Source organism: Bubalus kerabau, chromosome 12 (assembly GCF_029407905.1).
Source record: "Bubalus kerabau isolate K-KA32 ecotype Philippines breed swamp buffalo chromosome 12, PCC_UOA_SB_1v2, whole genome shotgun sequence".
In the NCBI taxonomy this organism is placed as follows: Eukaryota; Metazoa; Chordata; class Mammalia; order Artiodactyla; family Bovidae; genus Bubalus; species Bubalus kerabau.
The window spans coordinates 48,935,622-48,949,482 of NC_073635.1; the positions used below are offsets into that span (position 1 = coordinate 48,935,622).

At 41.5% G+C, this 13,861-nt stretch overlaps 1 non-coding gene across 1 annotated transcript; it reads left to right on the forward strand.

Annotated features, from left to right (window-relative positions):
* The first annotated feature begins 4,534 nt into the window (after positions 1–4,534).
* Positions 4,535–4,606, forward strand: TRNAR-GCG (transfer RNA arginine (anticodon GCG)). Its single transcript has one exon. It is a non-coding gene; the product is annotated as a tRNA-Arg (tRNA).
* Positions 4,607–13,861: the final 9,255 nt, after the last annotated feature.

Genomic DNA, 13,861 nt, shown 5'->3' on the forward strand with positions numbered 1-13,861 from the left:
AAGAACCTGTCTGCCAATGCAGGGGACATAAGAGGCTAGGCTTAGATCCCTGGGTCAAGAAGATCCCCTTGAGGAGGGTGTAACAATCCATTCCAGTATTCTTACCTGGAGAAGCCCATGGATAGAAGAGCCTGCCAGGCTACAGTCCATAGGATCACAAAGATTTGGACACAACTGAAGTGACCACACACACACACACACACACGCATGCACACAACCCTTGTAGCAAAGGAGGCATGTCTTTTCCTCCTTGTACCCTTACCATCTAGCTCAGGCCCCTAAACAATAGATAAACAAGACATGTTTATTGATAATGATTTGGAATTTGCTCAGTGAATATTATAAAAAAGAAGAGTGAGGAAATATAAATGTAATGCATGCAAAATAGCATTAGAATAAAAAGGATCAATATTTGTGAAGCAAGTATAATATACCAGGCATTCTAAGTACTTTATGAGGTAGTCATTTATTAGCTTCATTTTTCAATGTGGAAGTAAAGACTCAGTGAGATGAGGTTGGGAACTAGGTCAGAGTCAGTTTAAGAGCTGCTGAGCCAGATCTTAGGCCTGACTGACTCCAAAGCATGACCTCTTCCATTGAGCCATGTTGCCTCTAATGAGACCAGCAAAACACACAAAGTTATTAATCAGCTATACTCCAATACAAAATACAAAGTTGAAAAAAAAAAAAAAAAGGAAGAAAGTGTAGGGGAAAAAACACAATCTCTGGACAAAACCAGATTTTACATTTGGTCTGCAAGAACCAGAAGGTGTTTCTTGCTATGAAAGATGGCAATTTCTTTTCTTATCCCAAGGAAAGATAGAGGGGAAAGCAATATGTCACCATACTATCCTAAATTATATGTACACTGCAGACTATTAAAGGATAGGTTTCTAAAAATATTTTAAAATTATTTGTGTATTTATTTTTGACTGTACTAGGTCTTTTTGATGCTGTGCAGGCTTTTCTCTAGTTGCAGAGAGCAGGGTCTACTCTCTAGCTGTGGAGCATGGGCTTCTCATTGTGGTGGCTTCTCTTGTTGCAGAGCACAGGCTCGAGGGCACGCAAGCTTCAGCAGTTGAGGCTCCCGGCACTAGAGCACAGGGTCAGAGTTTGCCGTGAACAGGCTTGGTTGCTTTGCAACATGTGGGATCTTCCCAGATCAGGGATCAAACCTGTGTCTCCTGCATTGGCAGGCAGATTCTTTACCACTGAACCACCAGGGAAGCCTCATGAAAGCTCTACAAGAAAATCTCATGAGAAATTAAAACTATCTTCACTTTATAAATAAGAAAGCTGAGACACAGAGAGTTTACTAGCACAAGGTCTTAAAGCTAGTAAATCCAAGAGCCAAGATTCAAAACCAGGATGTTTGCCTTCAGATTCCATACCTGTAACCATCACACCAGCCTCATAATATACCTGAATTTCAGCAAAGTATTTCTCGCAATATTTCATGAACACAAGGATAAAGTAGAAACTGAATCATGAATAATGAAGCAAGCCTATACTTTTGAATGACTTTTCCTTAAAAAAATTAGTGGATTGAACACAACATGGAAACATGGTCTCCTTTCACACCACAGGCCACTTTCCTTGGTCCTGCTCTGGTCTATAGACTTAAAGAATATAGGATGGTCACATTAACTAATGAGATTAAACTGAGGGCAGAAAATACTTGTATTTTAGAATTAGGATCTGTGTTTCAGCTCTACATGGAAAATAGCTGTGAAGTAATACACAAAGATGACAGTTCCTTTGAGGGCTAAGGTCAATGGAATGGGGGTCACAGCCTGTGTGTTCTCAGATGCATTATAAAGGGAGGCTTCTATATCTATCTTGGAGAATGCAATGGCAACTCACTCCAGTACTCTTGCTTGGAAAAATCCCATGGACAGAGGAGCCTGGTAGGCTTCAGTCCATGGGGTCATGAAGAATTGGACATGACTGAGCAACTTCACATTCACTTTTCACTTTCATGCATTGGAGAAGGAAATGGCAACCCACTCCAGTGTTATTGCCTGTAGGACCCCAGGGATGGCGGAGCCTTCTGGGCTGCTGTCTATGGGGTCTCACAGAGTTGGACATGACTGAAGTGACCTAGCAGCAGCTAGATCTATCTTGTGGAGAAGGCAATGGCACCCCACTCCAGTACTCTTGCCTGGAAAATCCCATGGATGGAGGAGCCTGGTAGGCTGCAGTCTATGGGGTCGCGAAGAGTCAGACACGATTGAGCAACATCACTTTCCCTTTTCACTTACACGCATTGGAGAAGGAAATGGCACCCCACTCCAGTACTCTTGCCTGGAAAATCCCAGGGATGGGGGAGCCTGGTGAGCTGCCATCTATGGGGTCGCACAGAGTCGGACACCACTGAAGCAACTCAGCAGCAGCAGCAGCAGCAGATCTATCTTGATGCTACCTTTGCGTCCTTCTGGTAGAAAGGTCAAGAAGAACATGAGAACATGGGATCTGGAGGAAGAGTTACTAAAGAAGTGACTTATGAGCCTCAACACAGGCATAGAAAAATGAGGTCCACTTCATATCTCACTCATGAACCCAAGATCTTAATTCTAAGACCTCTGAAGCTCTGAAAATTTCCCATATTTGTTGTTATTGTTGCTTCCTTCAGTCTTCTTTCTTTGTCACTAGCAGAAAGATTCCCAAACCCTTGAAATCACAAAGGGCCTATGTGATAACCTTTGAAAAGGGAAAGTAAAGGAGAGCCAAGGATATGGCTTCTTGCTCCTCAAACTCCAGTGCAAGACTGATAGGAAGGTCCCAGAGAAAGGAGTGGCTGGTGACAGCGGTCGTGTGTGAGCTCTGCCCTCAGGCAAGAAAGCAAGGTCTGTAAACTGTCCAGGGCTGCAAGGGCCCTGGGATAAAAACAGAAAATCTTGATAGGGGCTCTGATAATTAGAGTTATTCAGTAAAAGGACAGGAGTGTTTTTAAGATAGTGAGTTTCCTGCAGAGGATGGGTAGAGTTGTAGAAGGGATTTTTATTGCGGATAAGGAGTTCTCGTAGCTTCTTTTGTGAATCTACTGATTCTCTTTTCTATGATTCTATTATCTCTGAGGCATGTAAATAAATATAGAGGGATTAATTATTTCAAAAAAAGTTTCAAGTCCATTCATTAATTTATTCATTATATATTAATAAAGTCTCCTGTGGTCTTCCCAGGAGGTGCTAGTTGTAAAGAACCTGCCTGCCAATGCAGGAGACATCAGAGATTTGGGTTCAATGTTTGAGTCAGGAAGATTCCCTAGAGGAAAGAATGGCAACTCACTCCAGTATTCTTACCTGGAGAATCCCATGGACAGAGGAGCCTGGCAGTTTACAATTCATAGGGCCGTACAGAGTGGGCCACGACTGAAGTGACTTAGCACTCATGCAAAGTCTCCTGTCTGTTTGCATAACTTTTTACAATAAGGTGTTTTTACAGACTTAACGGCCCATATTATCTCCTTTATTTACTAGTCACATCACTTCAATCTAGCTTCCCACCACTCTAGTGAATTGATTTCAATAAGTGATTTCTTGTTTTATACAAAAAAATCAACTTTTTCATTCTTATCTCACTAGATTCAACCTCCCTCCAATCCTGCCTTCCATGAAGGCACACAGTTCCAGTTACATTCCTCTCTCTCTAACCAATCATTCTTGATCTCTTAATGCTATTGCAAGCTCTTCTTGCATCTTAAAAAGTTGAGGTTCCTTGGGGGGGGTGGTTTGTCTTTGCTTCTGTTTCTCAAGTTCCAAATTCTCCCTGGACAATCACATCTAAACCCATGACGTCAGCCAACAGCTAGATGTTTCCCAAATACTCCAGCTGAGTCACTCTCCCTGACCCTCACACCAGTTTTTCCTGCTGTATACTGAGCATCTTCACTTGTACCTCCCAAAGGATTTTCGGATCTGGCATGTCTAAGAGAAAATGAATCATCCAGCTTCCTAATTTCTTCCTTGGTCCTCTCAGTGTTTCCAGTGTTTGGATTACAGCATCGTTTCCCAGTTGACAAGCCATTAACCTGGAGACTGTTCAGGGTCTTTCCCTATTTCACGCTCATGACCAAGTGCTGTTGTTTCCTAATCATCTCGTGAACTCGTTCCATAACTCTGATACAGAGGACCTTTTGCTGGACCACTGGCATTACCGCCCACTTCAGACTTTGATTTCATCAGTCCAACCACCACATCACAGCCTAAGAGGGCTTTCAAAACCACACACCTGTGGTGCCACTGCTTTGCCACAATGGCTCGCCATTGCCTTCAGGATGAACAAACTTTCCACTAGAGCATGGATCACCTGAGATTGGTGATTTCCAAAAGTTCTAGCACTGCTCTTTCCCACTGCTCCTGCCAGGACTCCAGGAAGAAAAAAGCAAATGAAACTTGGGGAGGCTCCCTGACTTCTAATGATCAACTGGGATATATCAATGCCCTTGACTAACCTCTTAGATACCCCAACCTTCAGCCTCTTTTGCTTTAACAAAAGACAATGAAGAGGATGAATAAGGCTAAGTTTAGGGGCTTCCCTGGTGGCTCAGATGGTAGAGAATCTGCCTGCGATGCAGGAGATCCAGGTTCGATCCCTGGGTTGGGAAGAGCCCCTGGAGAAGGAAATGGGAACCCACCCCAGTGTTCTTGCCTGGAGAATTCTATGGACTGAGGAGCCTGGCTGGATATAGTCCATGGGGTCGCAAAGAGTTGGACATGAATGAGCAACTGACACACTTATAAAGTGAGGTGGGAGGGGCACTTTGGAGATGCAAAATAGAAGCAAAAAGGCAGCAGAGGTTCAATGTGTTCAGTCACTCAATCATGTCTGACTCTTTGTGACCCCATGAATTGTAGTTCACCAGGCTCCTCTGTCCATGGGATTTCCCAGGCAAGAATACTGGAGTGTGTTGTCATTTCCTTCTCCAGGGAGAAGTTCAATACACTAGAAAGGAAAGGGAGCATCACAGTCCATGATCCCCAACTGCAAGTGGAATGCAAAACAGTTCACAAAACTAAGTCATAGGTCCAGCAATGCCCTAGAACGGACATACTGCATATCACCTGGCAGAGCAAGAAATTCAGAGAAAAAAGACACACCTAAAAGTGGGTGATTTGTGGGTTTAAAGAAAACTGCCAAGCAAGTCACCCCAGGTAACAACAGCAAGTTCATACCATAGCTGTCAGTTGAGCGGTCACCGGTAACCTGAGGACAAGTAGTGTCCTAAGTCAGGACCCGTAGGACAAATCCCGTGGCCTATTTGTGAACAGTCTGTGAGCTAAAAGGATTTTTATATCTTAAAACTAGAAGAGTAAGTGAAACTTCCCTGATGGTCCAGTGGCTAAGACTCTGTGCTCCCAATGTGGGAGAGGAGAAGGGCGGGCAGGTTTAAATCCTGGTCAGGGTACTAGGTCCCACATGCCACATTGAGTTCACATGCCTCAATCGAAGATCCTGCATGCTGCAACTAAGTTGCGGAGCAGCCAAACAAATAAATATTTTTAATAAAAATAAATAAAACTCTAGTGAAAACTGTAACTAAGAAGAATATGCAACAGAAGAGCATATGACTGCAAGGCGTAGAACATTCACTGTCTAGTCCTTCCCAGGAAAACTTTCCTAATGCTTATATTCCACTCACATCCAGAGTAGTTTATGGGATGGCATCACAGGAATGAGGTTTTTGAAAATTATGCTCTTGTTATTCAGTTGCTAAGTCGCGTCCAAGTCCGTGCACTACAGCCCACCGTGCTTTCCTCTCCACTGTCTCCCGGAGTTTGCTCAAACTCATGTCCATTGAGTCAATGATGCCATCCAACCATCTCATCCTCTGTCACCCTCTTCTCTTCCTGCCCTCAATCTTTCCCATCATCAGGGTCTTTTCCAATGAGTTGGCTCTTTCCACCAGGTGGCCAAAGTATTGAAGCTTCAGTTTCTGTGTCAGTCCTTCCTATGAATATTCAGGGATGATTTCCCCTAGGATTGATTGGTTTGATTTCCTTGCAGTCCGAGGGTCTCTCAAGAGTCTTCCTCAGCTCGACAAACTGATGCCACAGTTTGAAGGCATCAATTCTTTGGAGCTCAGCCTTCTTTATGGACCAACTTTCACAACTGTACATGACTACTGGAAAACCATGCTTTTATTACATTATTATGGCAACTTGGAATTCTCCATGTTGAAGGTTTAAAAGGAGACTCTTTCTTGCCTCTATGGATCACCATTTGTAGACACATCTATGTTCTAGTGAGGGAAAGCATGGCACGGGAAAGGAGGTGATGTGGGTTTCAGTGACAACTTCAGGACCCATCCTGGATATTAGGCAGCTCACTTAACACTGCTGCATTTTAATTTTGCTAATCTGTCTGCAAAATGGGGATAATGCCTGCTTTACTGTCTTCACAGGTGTGAGGATACAGTGAGATAACAGATGTAGTACACTTTGCCAAGTTGAAAGGGAGATACACATCGAGGTATTATTATAGATGATGACATCATCAACCCTTAATTATGGGCTACTTTGAAGGAGGATGAAAGATGGATAAATTAAGCTGATAGTTATTAGTGGAACTTACTACTCCTTTATTCTTCTCTTTCCTCATTAAATCTTTAATAAACCAACAAGTATCAGAATTGATTGAGTTTAAAGATTTTTGTCCCTTAATTCAATAAGTTTGTGTACTGTTAATTGTGGATCATGTGCTCAGTACTTTGAGAGGAGGGGAAAGGAGTCATCAATGACCAGAAGACTTCATTAGAATTAGAGGAGGAAGGATGGAAGAAATCTAGAAAATTAAACAACAAAACAAAGACAAAGAAACACTTTTATTACTGAAAACTATCTCCTGAAATCTGGTTAGAATAATTTCCATTCAGGACCTAACTCAAGGTTAACCTGCCCAGCAGTGATGCCAACTCAGATACAGTCTGACATATATACACCTATGGCTGGTTCATGCTGATGCATGGCAGAAACCCACACACTATTGTAAAGCAATTATCCTTCTATTAAATGTCAATTAATTAAAGTATATATTAATAAGAAAAAAGTTTGTTGTTTTCAGTCACCAAGTTTGGGGCCGATTTGTTACATAGCTATATATTAAACTCTATAACTCTATTAAAAAAAACTCTGCAAAATTTTGGCCCCAAGGAGGAAGCATTGGCAGTTGACTACTTATTTCTTCTACCTCTGCCCCCCTTTTCTCACTCCCTCTTGAAAGTGGGATTTCCATCTCCTCTTTCTGAGTGCTCAGAACTACTCTTATTGTCAATACTTGTTTTTTCTTAAGGTAGTGAGCCCCCAGATCAAGCTATCACAATTAGAAAGAAAAGTTTCCCTACATTATGGCAGAAACTGAATAGTTATGTTTTTAATTGAGATATAATTGACATATAACGTTATATTAATAATAGTTTCAGGTGTACACAATAATGATTCAATATTTGTATACATTACCAAATGATCACTACAGTAAGCTCTATTCACATCCATCACCACAGTTCAGTTCAGTTCAGTCACTCAGTCGTGTCCGACTCTTTGCGACCCCATGAATCGCAGCATGCCAGGCCTCCCTGTCCATCACCAACTCCCGGAGTTCACTCAAACTCATGTCCATCGAGGCAGTGATGCCATCCAGCCATCTCATCCTCTGTCGTCCCCTTCTCCTCCTGCCCTCAATCTCTCCCAGCATCAGAGTCTTTTCCAATGAGTCAACTCTTCTCATGAGGTGGCCCAAGTACTGGAGTTTCAGCTTTAGCATCATTCCTTCCAAAGAAATCCCAGGGCTGATCTCCTTCAGAATGGACTGGTTAGTTTTGCCAAGAAAATGCACTGGTCATAGCAAACACCCTCTTCCAACAACACAAGAGAAGACTCTACACATGGACATCACCAGATGGTCAACACTGAAATCAGATTGATTATATTCTTTGCAGCCAAAGATGGAGAAGCTATATACAGTCAACAAAAACAAGACCAGGAGCTGACTGTGGCTCAGATCATGAACTCCTTATTACCAAATTCAGACTTAAATTGAAGAAAGTAGGGAAAAACCACTAGGCCATTCAGGTATGACCTAAATCAAATCCCTTATGTTTATACAGTGGAAGTGAGAAATAGATTTAAGGGCCTAGATCTGATAGATAGAGTGCCTGATGAACTATGGAATGAGGTTCATGACATTGTACAGGAGACAGGGATCAAGACCATCCCCATGGAAAAGAAATGCAAAAAAGCAAAATGGCTGTTTGGGGAGGCCTTACAAATAGCTGTGAAAAGAAGAGAAGAGAAAAGCAAAGGAGAAAAGGAAAGATATAAGCATCTGAATGCAGAGTTCCAAAGAATAGCAAGAAGAGATAAGAAAGCCTTCCTCAGCAATCAATGCAAAGAAATAGAGGAAAACAACAGAATGGGAAAGACTAGAGATCTCTTCAAGAAAATTAGAGATACCAAGGGAACATTTCATGCAAAGATGGGCTCGATAAAAGACAGAAATGGTATGGACCTAACAGAAGCAGAAGATATCAAGAAGAGGTGGCAAGAATACACAGAAGAACTGTACAAAAAAGATCTTCATGTCCCAGATAATCACGATGGTGTGATCACTGACCTAGAGCCAGACATCCTGGAATGTGAAGTCAAGTGGGCCTTAGAAAGCATCCATCACCACAGATAGTTACAATTTTTTTTTCTTGTGGTGAGAGCTTTTAAGATCTACTCTCTCTTAGCAAATATTCAAAACAGTATAATTAACTGATTTTGTATTTTATAACTAGAAGAATGTACCTTTTGTATGGTTCTTGGTAGAAAGGCAACACACTAGGCACCAAGGAGTGTTGAGGGAGAAAAATGGAGAATTATTTAAGAGACTTAAGGTAATATACTTCTTATACCAGCAAGAATGACTTAGAGAAAATGTACATCTGCTCTTGAATATACTCTAAAGTAAGAATGTGGTTGTATCCATAGATGAAATAGGAGTCAAATTTTCTGACTCAGAAAATTATTCATTCTTTCCTTCTGTAATTATTTATTAATTCCTCCTACTTGCCAAGCAATAGGCTAGGCATTGTGGATATAAGCCCATGTAAGCCTGCAGATAACTAAGACTCCATCTATTCTCCCAAATCACTTATAACAGACAGGTATCCAGTTATCTGCTAGGGTGATATAACATGAGCAATAAGAACTACAATATGACCAGAGATGACAGGCACACAGGGAGCTGGTTAATCCTGTCCTGAAGTCTAGGAAGACTTCCTGAAGGAGGGGATGTCTGAGTCTAGTCCTTAGGGACTAGTGGGAATCAGTTCAGTAAAACTGTGGCAAGAGTACTCCAGGTCAAGGGGAAAACACATGCAAAGTTCAGAGGATTAGAGAATGTGTAGCAAGCTTCGAGGCTTGTGAGCAATTCAGCAAATTAAGATATGAAGAGATGGAAAGCACTGAGAGATGAGCTAAAAAATTCTGGGAATTTTCAAAAGAACCTCATGCACCATAAGGATTTTGAACAATATGAAAACCATTGAAGAGTTTTAAATAGTTTAAATCATATGCAATTATAAATATATAAATGTGATTGGAAAGCTCAAACCTGAAAAAACTAAATGTATGAGAATATTTTATGACAGTGCATAGGGGAGATGAGGAGGATATTTTGAAAACAAGATCTGAAAGACCAAATCAAAAGGAAAACTGGTGGATTCGGTTACATCAAAATTAAAGATTTATGCTCAAGGAGGGAGCCTATAGGCATAGTGAATGGGGAACCAGAGATATCTAAAATGGAAGAGGGGATGATATGTAGAGTATATAAGAAGCTCCTGAAAATTAGCAAGAGAAATGCAAAGTATCCCGTAGAAAAATGGGCAGACAATAAAAATCAGCAACTAGGAGAAAGGAATGCAGAGTGGCTTAACCTCACTAGTAACTGAAGGATTATATGTTAAAACAACTGTCAGATACCCATCTTCACAATCAAATGGACAAATAAGGAAGAGAATAAAAATTATCTCTCTTTTTTAAGTGTAAGTTGCTCAGTGGTGTCTGACTCTTTGCAACCCCATAGACTGTAGCCTGCCTGCCAGGTTCCTCTGTCTACGGAATTCTCCAGGCAAGAATACTGGACTGGGTAGCCATTCCCTTCTCCAGGGAATCTTCCTGACCCAGGGATCAAACCTGGGTCTCCTGCATTGCAGGCAGATTCTTTACCATCTGAGCCACCAGGGAAAACCCTCTTTTTTTTTTTTTAAATTGAGATGTAATTGCTTTACAATGTTATGTTAGTTTCTGCTGTACAACAAAGTGGATCAGCATGTGTGTGTGTGTGTGTGTGTGCGCGCGCGCTTCCCTTCTTTCTTGGACCGCCCTCGCATCTCCCCATCCCACCCTTCTAAGTCACCACCGAGCACTGAACTAAGATCCCTGTGCTATACAGCAGGTTCCTACTAACTGTCTATTTTATAGACTGTAGGATGGTGCTGCCATTTTGTCCATCACTCTTGTTAGAACCCAGGGAAGTTAAATATGCTGCTACCAATGCTAATAGACCAGGGGAATCCTACTTCTGGTATATTTCTCAGAAAGTTCTGCTTAAGTTCACCGGAGATGTGGATAATTAAGTGACTGATGATTCACTCTTCAGTGGTTTGTGGCAGCAAAGTGTTGGAAGTAGCTGTCTATCACCTAGCTGTCTAACATAAAGGTCAGTATGCTTGTCATGGTATTTGATGATGCTTTAGAATATGGAGCAATGAGGAGAAATTAGCTAAATGGATATAACAACAGGGAAGATCACAAAAATAAAATAATGAGTAAATAAATATGAAACAGAACAAAATTTACAGCAAAATTCCATTATTTCCATTTTAAAGTTCCATTGGTATTACTTAACAACACTGCATTTTCCAGGATGCATACTGATCTAAAGAAGGAAAGTAGAAGGGGAGGAGGACATATATAAAATATAATTAAATATTGCTATCAATAGGAATGGAAGAGAATGCAAGGAAGGATAAAGGAGAAAAACAATAATAAATGATGAAACCTTAAAACAACCAAAAAAAAAAAGAGAGGGACTTCCCTGGTGGTCTGGTGGTTAAGACTCTGCACTTCCAGTATAAGGGGTGCAAGTTCAATCCCTGGTTGGGGAACTAAGATCTCACTTGCCATGGGGCACTCCAAAAAAATAAAAGTAACACCAAACTAAACTGGGTTGAATAGTACCTCTCCAAATTCATGCCTTTCCCAGCACCTCAGTATGTGAGTTTATTTGGAAATAAGATCATTTCTGATGTAAGTAGTTAAGATGAGTCATACTGAAATATATTGGGTCCTTAATTCAATATGACAGATGTTCTTAAAAGAAGGGACACAGAGAGGCACAGAGGGAAGGCAGCATGAAGACACACAGAGAGACTGGAACAATGCCCCTACAGACCAGAAAGGCTAAGGATTGCCAGCCACTAGCCACCACCAGAAGCTAAGAAGGGACAGGAGGGTCTTCATCAATAGCCTTCAGAAAGAACATGGCCCAGCTAACACCATGTTTTTAGATTTCTGGTCTCCAGAATTGTGAAACGATAAAGTTCTCTTGTCACCACCCTTGGAGTATTTAGTTATGGCAGTCCTAGCAAACTAATACAAAAACAAAATAAATTCCTTCCTAGACCCATATTGATGGCCATGAACTGATGCATATGCACCTGAATTACTAGAATAAATAAAGGCTACAGTAGAATTCTTTTTTATTCTAGAATTAGGGGACAATATTAACACCCAGGTGAGGAGCCAACACCGTGCTATCTAAGACTTGTGCTGCACTGAATTGTTCTTTGCCTGGACTGTGGTTTGATTTATGCCCTCTCTGTGGTTGTGTAGGTGGCACTACTTGTAAGGAACCCACCTGTCAATGCAAGAGACATAAGGGACACAGGTTCAATCCCTAGGTCAGGAAGATCCCCTGGAGGAGGAACAAGGCAACCCACTTCGGTATTCTTGCCTGGAGAATCCCATGGACAGAGGATCCTGGCAAGCTGTAGTCCATAGGGTTGCACACAGAGTCAGACGTGACTGAAGCATCTTAGGGGCACGTATGGTTGTGTGAGAGTAGCTATCATAGAAGGGTGCTCCTTCCTCTGTATTTAGAAACACAGCCAGAACCTACTTAATCAGGGTATGAGTAGAAATAAATGTTTAGACAAGTTTGTGTCAATCATTTCTACAAGAGATTCTTGGGTCCCAAACCATGAACTTTATTTCTGAGAATGGCTACTTTAAATTCTTATGAGGAACAAAAACACTGGAATGGATCCCAAACCTCAGTTGGTGCCTAAAGAAAGGTAAGTGGTCATCTTAGATTATTCCCTGAAATCTGACTTGTTCTTAAAAAGAGTGGGCATAAATTCCCCCAGAAATTGATACTGTAAGCATCTTCTCCTCCTTTAAAGTTAGTATTCCTTTGACTCTGGAAGCAGAGAGACTGAGAACGTGTACTTGTTAATACAGCTGGCATTCTCTGTTCTGCTTCCAACCCCTCCCACTGCCTTTCAGATCCAGACCTTAGCATTATCAAAAAGTCTCCAACACGTATTCTCTAAAATGTTGGTTCTCAGTTTTTGTATTACTTTTTTCAGCGTTCTTGAGATAAAATTCACAAAGTTGTAAGATATATATAAGGGTACAGTGTCCACTGTGATGTGTACAGTGTGATGATTTGATATAAATAAACATTATGAAAGAATTTCCATCATCAAGTTAATTAACACAACCATCACCTCAAACTCCAGAAGATGGTGAGGACAGCCTGGTGAGTTGCAGTCCATGGGGTCGAGAAGAGTTGGACACGACTTGGTGTCTGAACAACAACAACATCTCATCTTTATCCTTTTTCTTTGGTGAAAGCATGTTACTCCCGTAGCAAATTTCAGTTATACAATCCAGCGTTATCAACTGTGGTTACCATGTTTTACAATCCTCTGACTTTATTCATTTTATAGCTGAAAGTATGTACCATTTACAAACCTCTCCAAGACTTCCCTGGTGGTCCAGTGGTTAAGAATCCACCTGTTAACGCAGGGAACATGGGCTTGATCTTTGGTCCAAGAAGCTCCCACATTCCTGGGAACAATTAAGCCCGTGTGCCACAAGAAGAGAAGCCACTGCAGTGAGAAGGTGGCACACCACAACTAGAGAAAGAGCAAGAGCAAGAACAAAGGCCCAGTGCAGCCAAAAATAAATAAAAACTTAAATATAAATAAAATAAAATTTTAAAAGACCCTCCCTATTTCCCCCACCCGATGGCTCTCAATTTAGACACTCATAAGAGTCACTGTCTGTCTAGTCAAAGTTATAGTTTTTCCAGTAGTCAGGTATGGATGTGAGAGTTGTACCATAAAGAAAGCTGAGCACTGAAGAATTGATGCTTTTGAACTGTGGTGTTGGAGAAGACTTTTGAGAGTCCCTTGGATTGCAAGGAGATCCAACCAGTCCATCCTAAAGGAAATCAGTCCTGAATATTCATTGGAAGAATCGATGCTGAAGCTGAAGCTCCAATAATTTGGTCACCTGATGTGAAGAACTGATTCATTAGAAAAGATCCTGATTCTGGGAAAGATTGAAGGCAGGAGGTAAAGGGGATGACAGAGGATGAGATGGTGGAATGGCATCACTGATTCGATGAACATGACTTTGAGCAAGCTCTGGGAGTTGGTGATGGACAGGGAAGTCTGGTGTGCTGTAGTCCATGGGGTCACAAAGTGTCAGACACGACTGAGAAACTGAACTGACTGAAGAGTCACTGGGTAATTGTCAAGCTTTGATTCCTCAGGTTCATGTCCCACCCCGCCTCTCCTTCCCCCCAC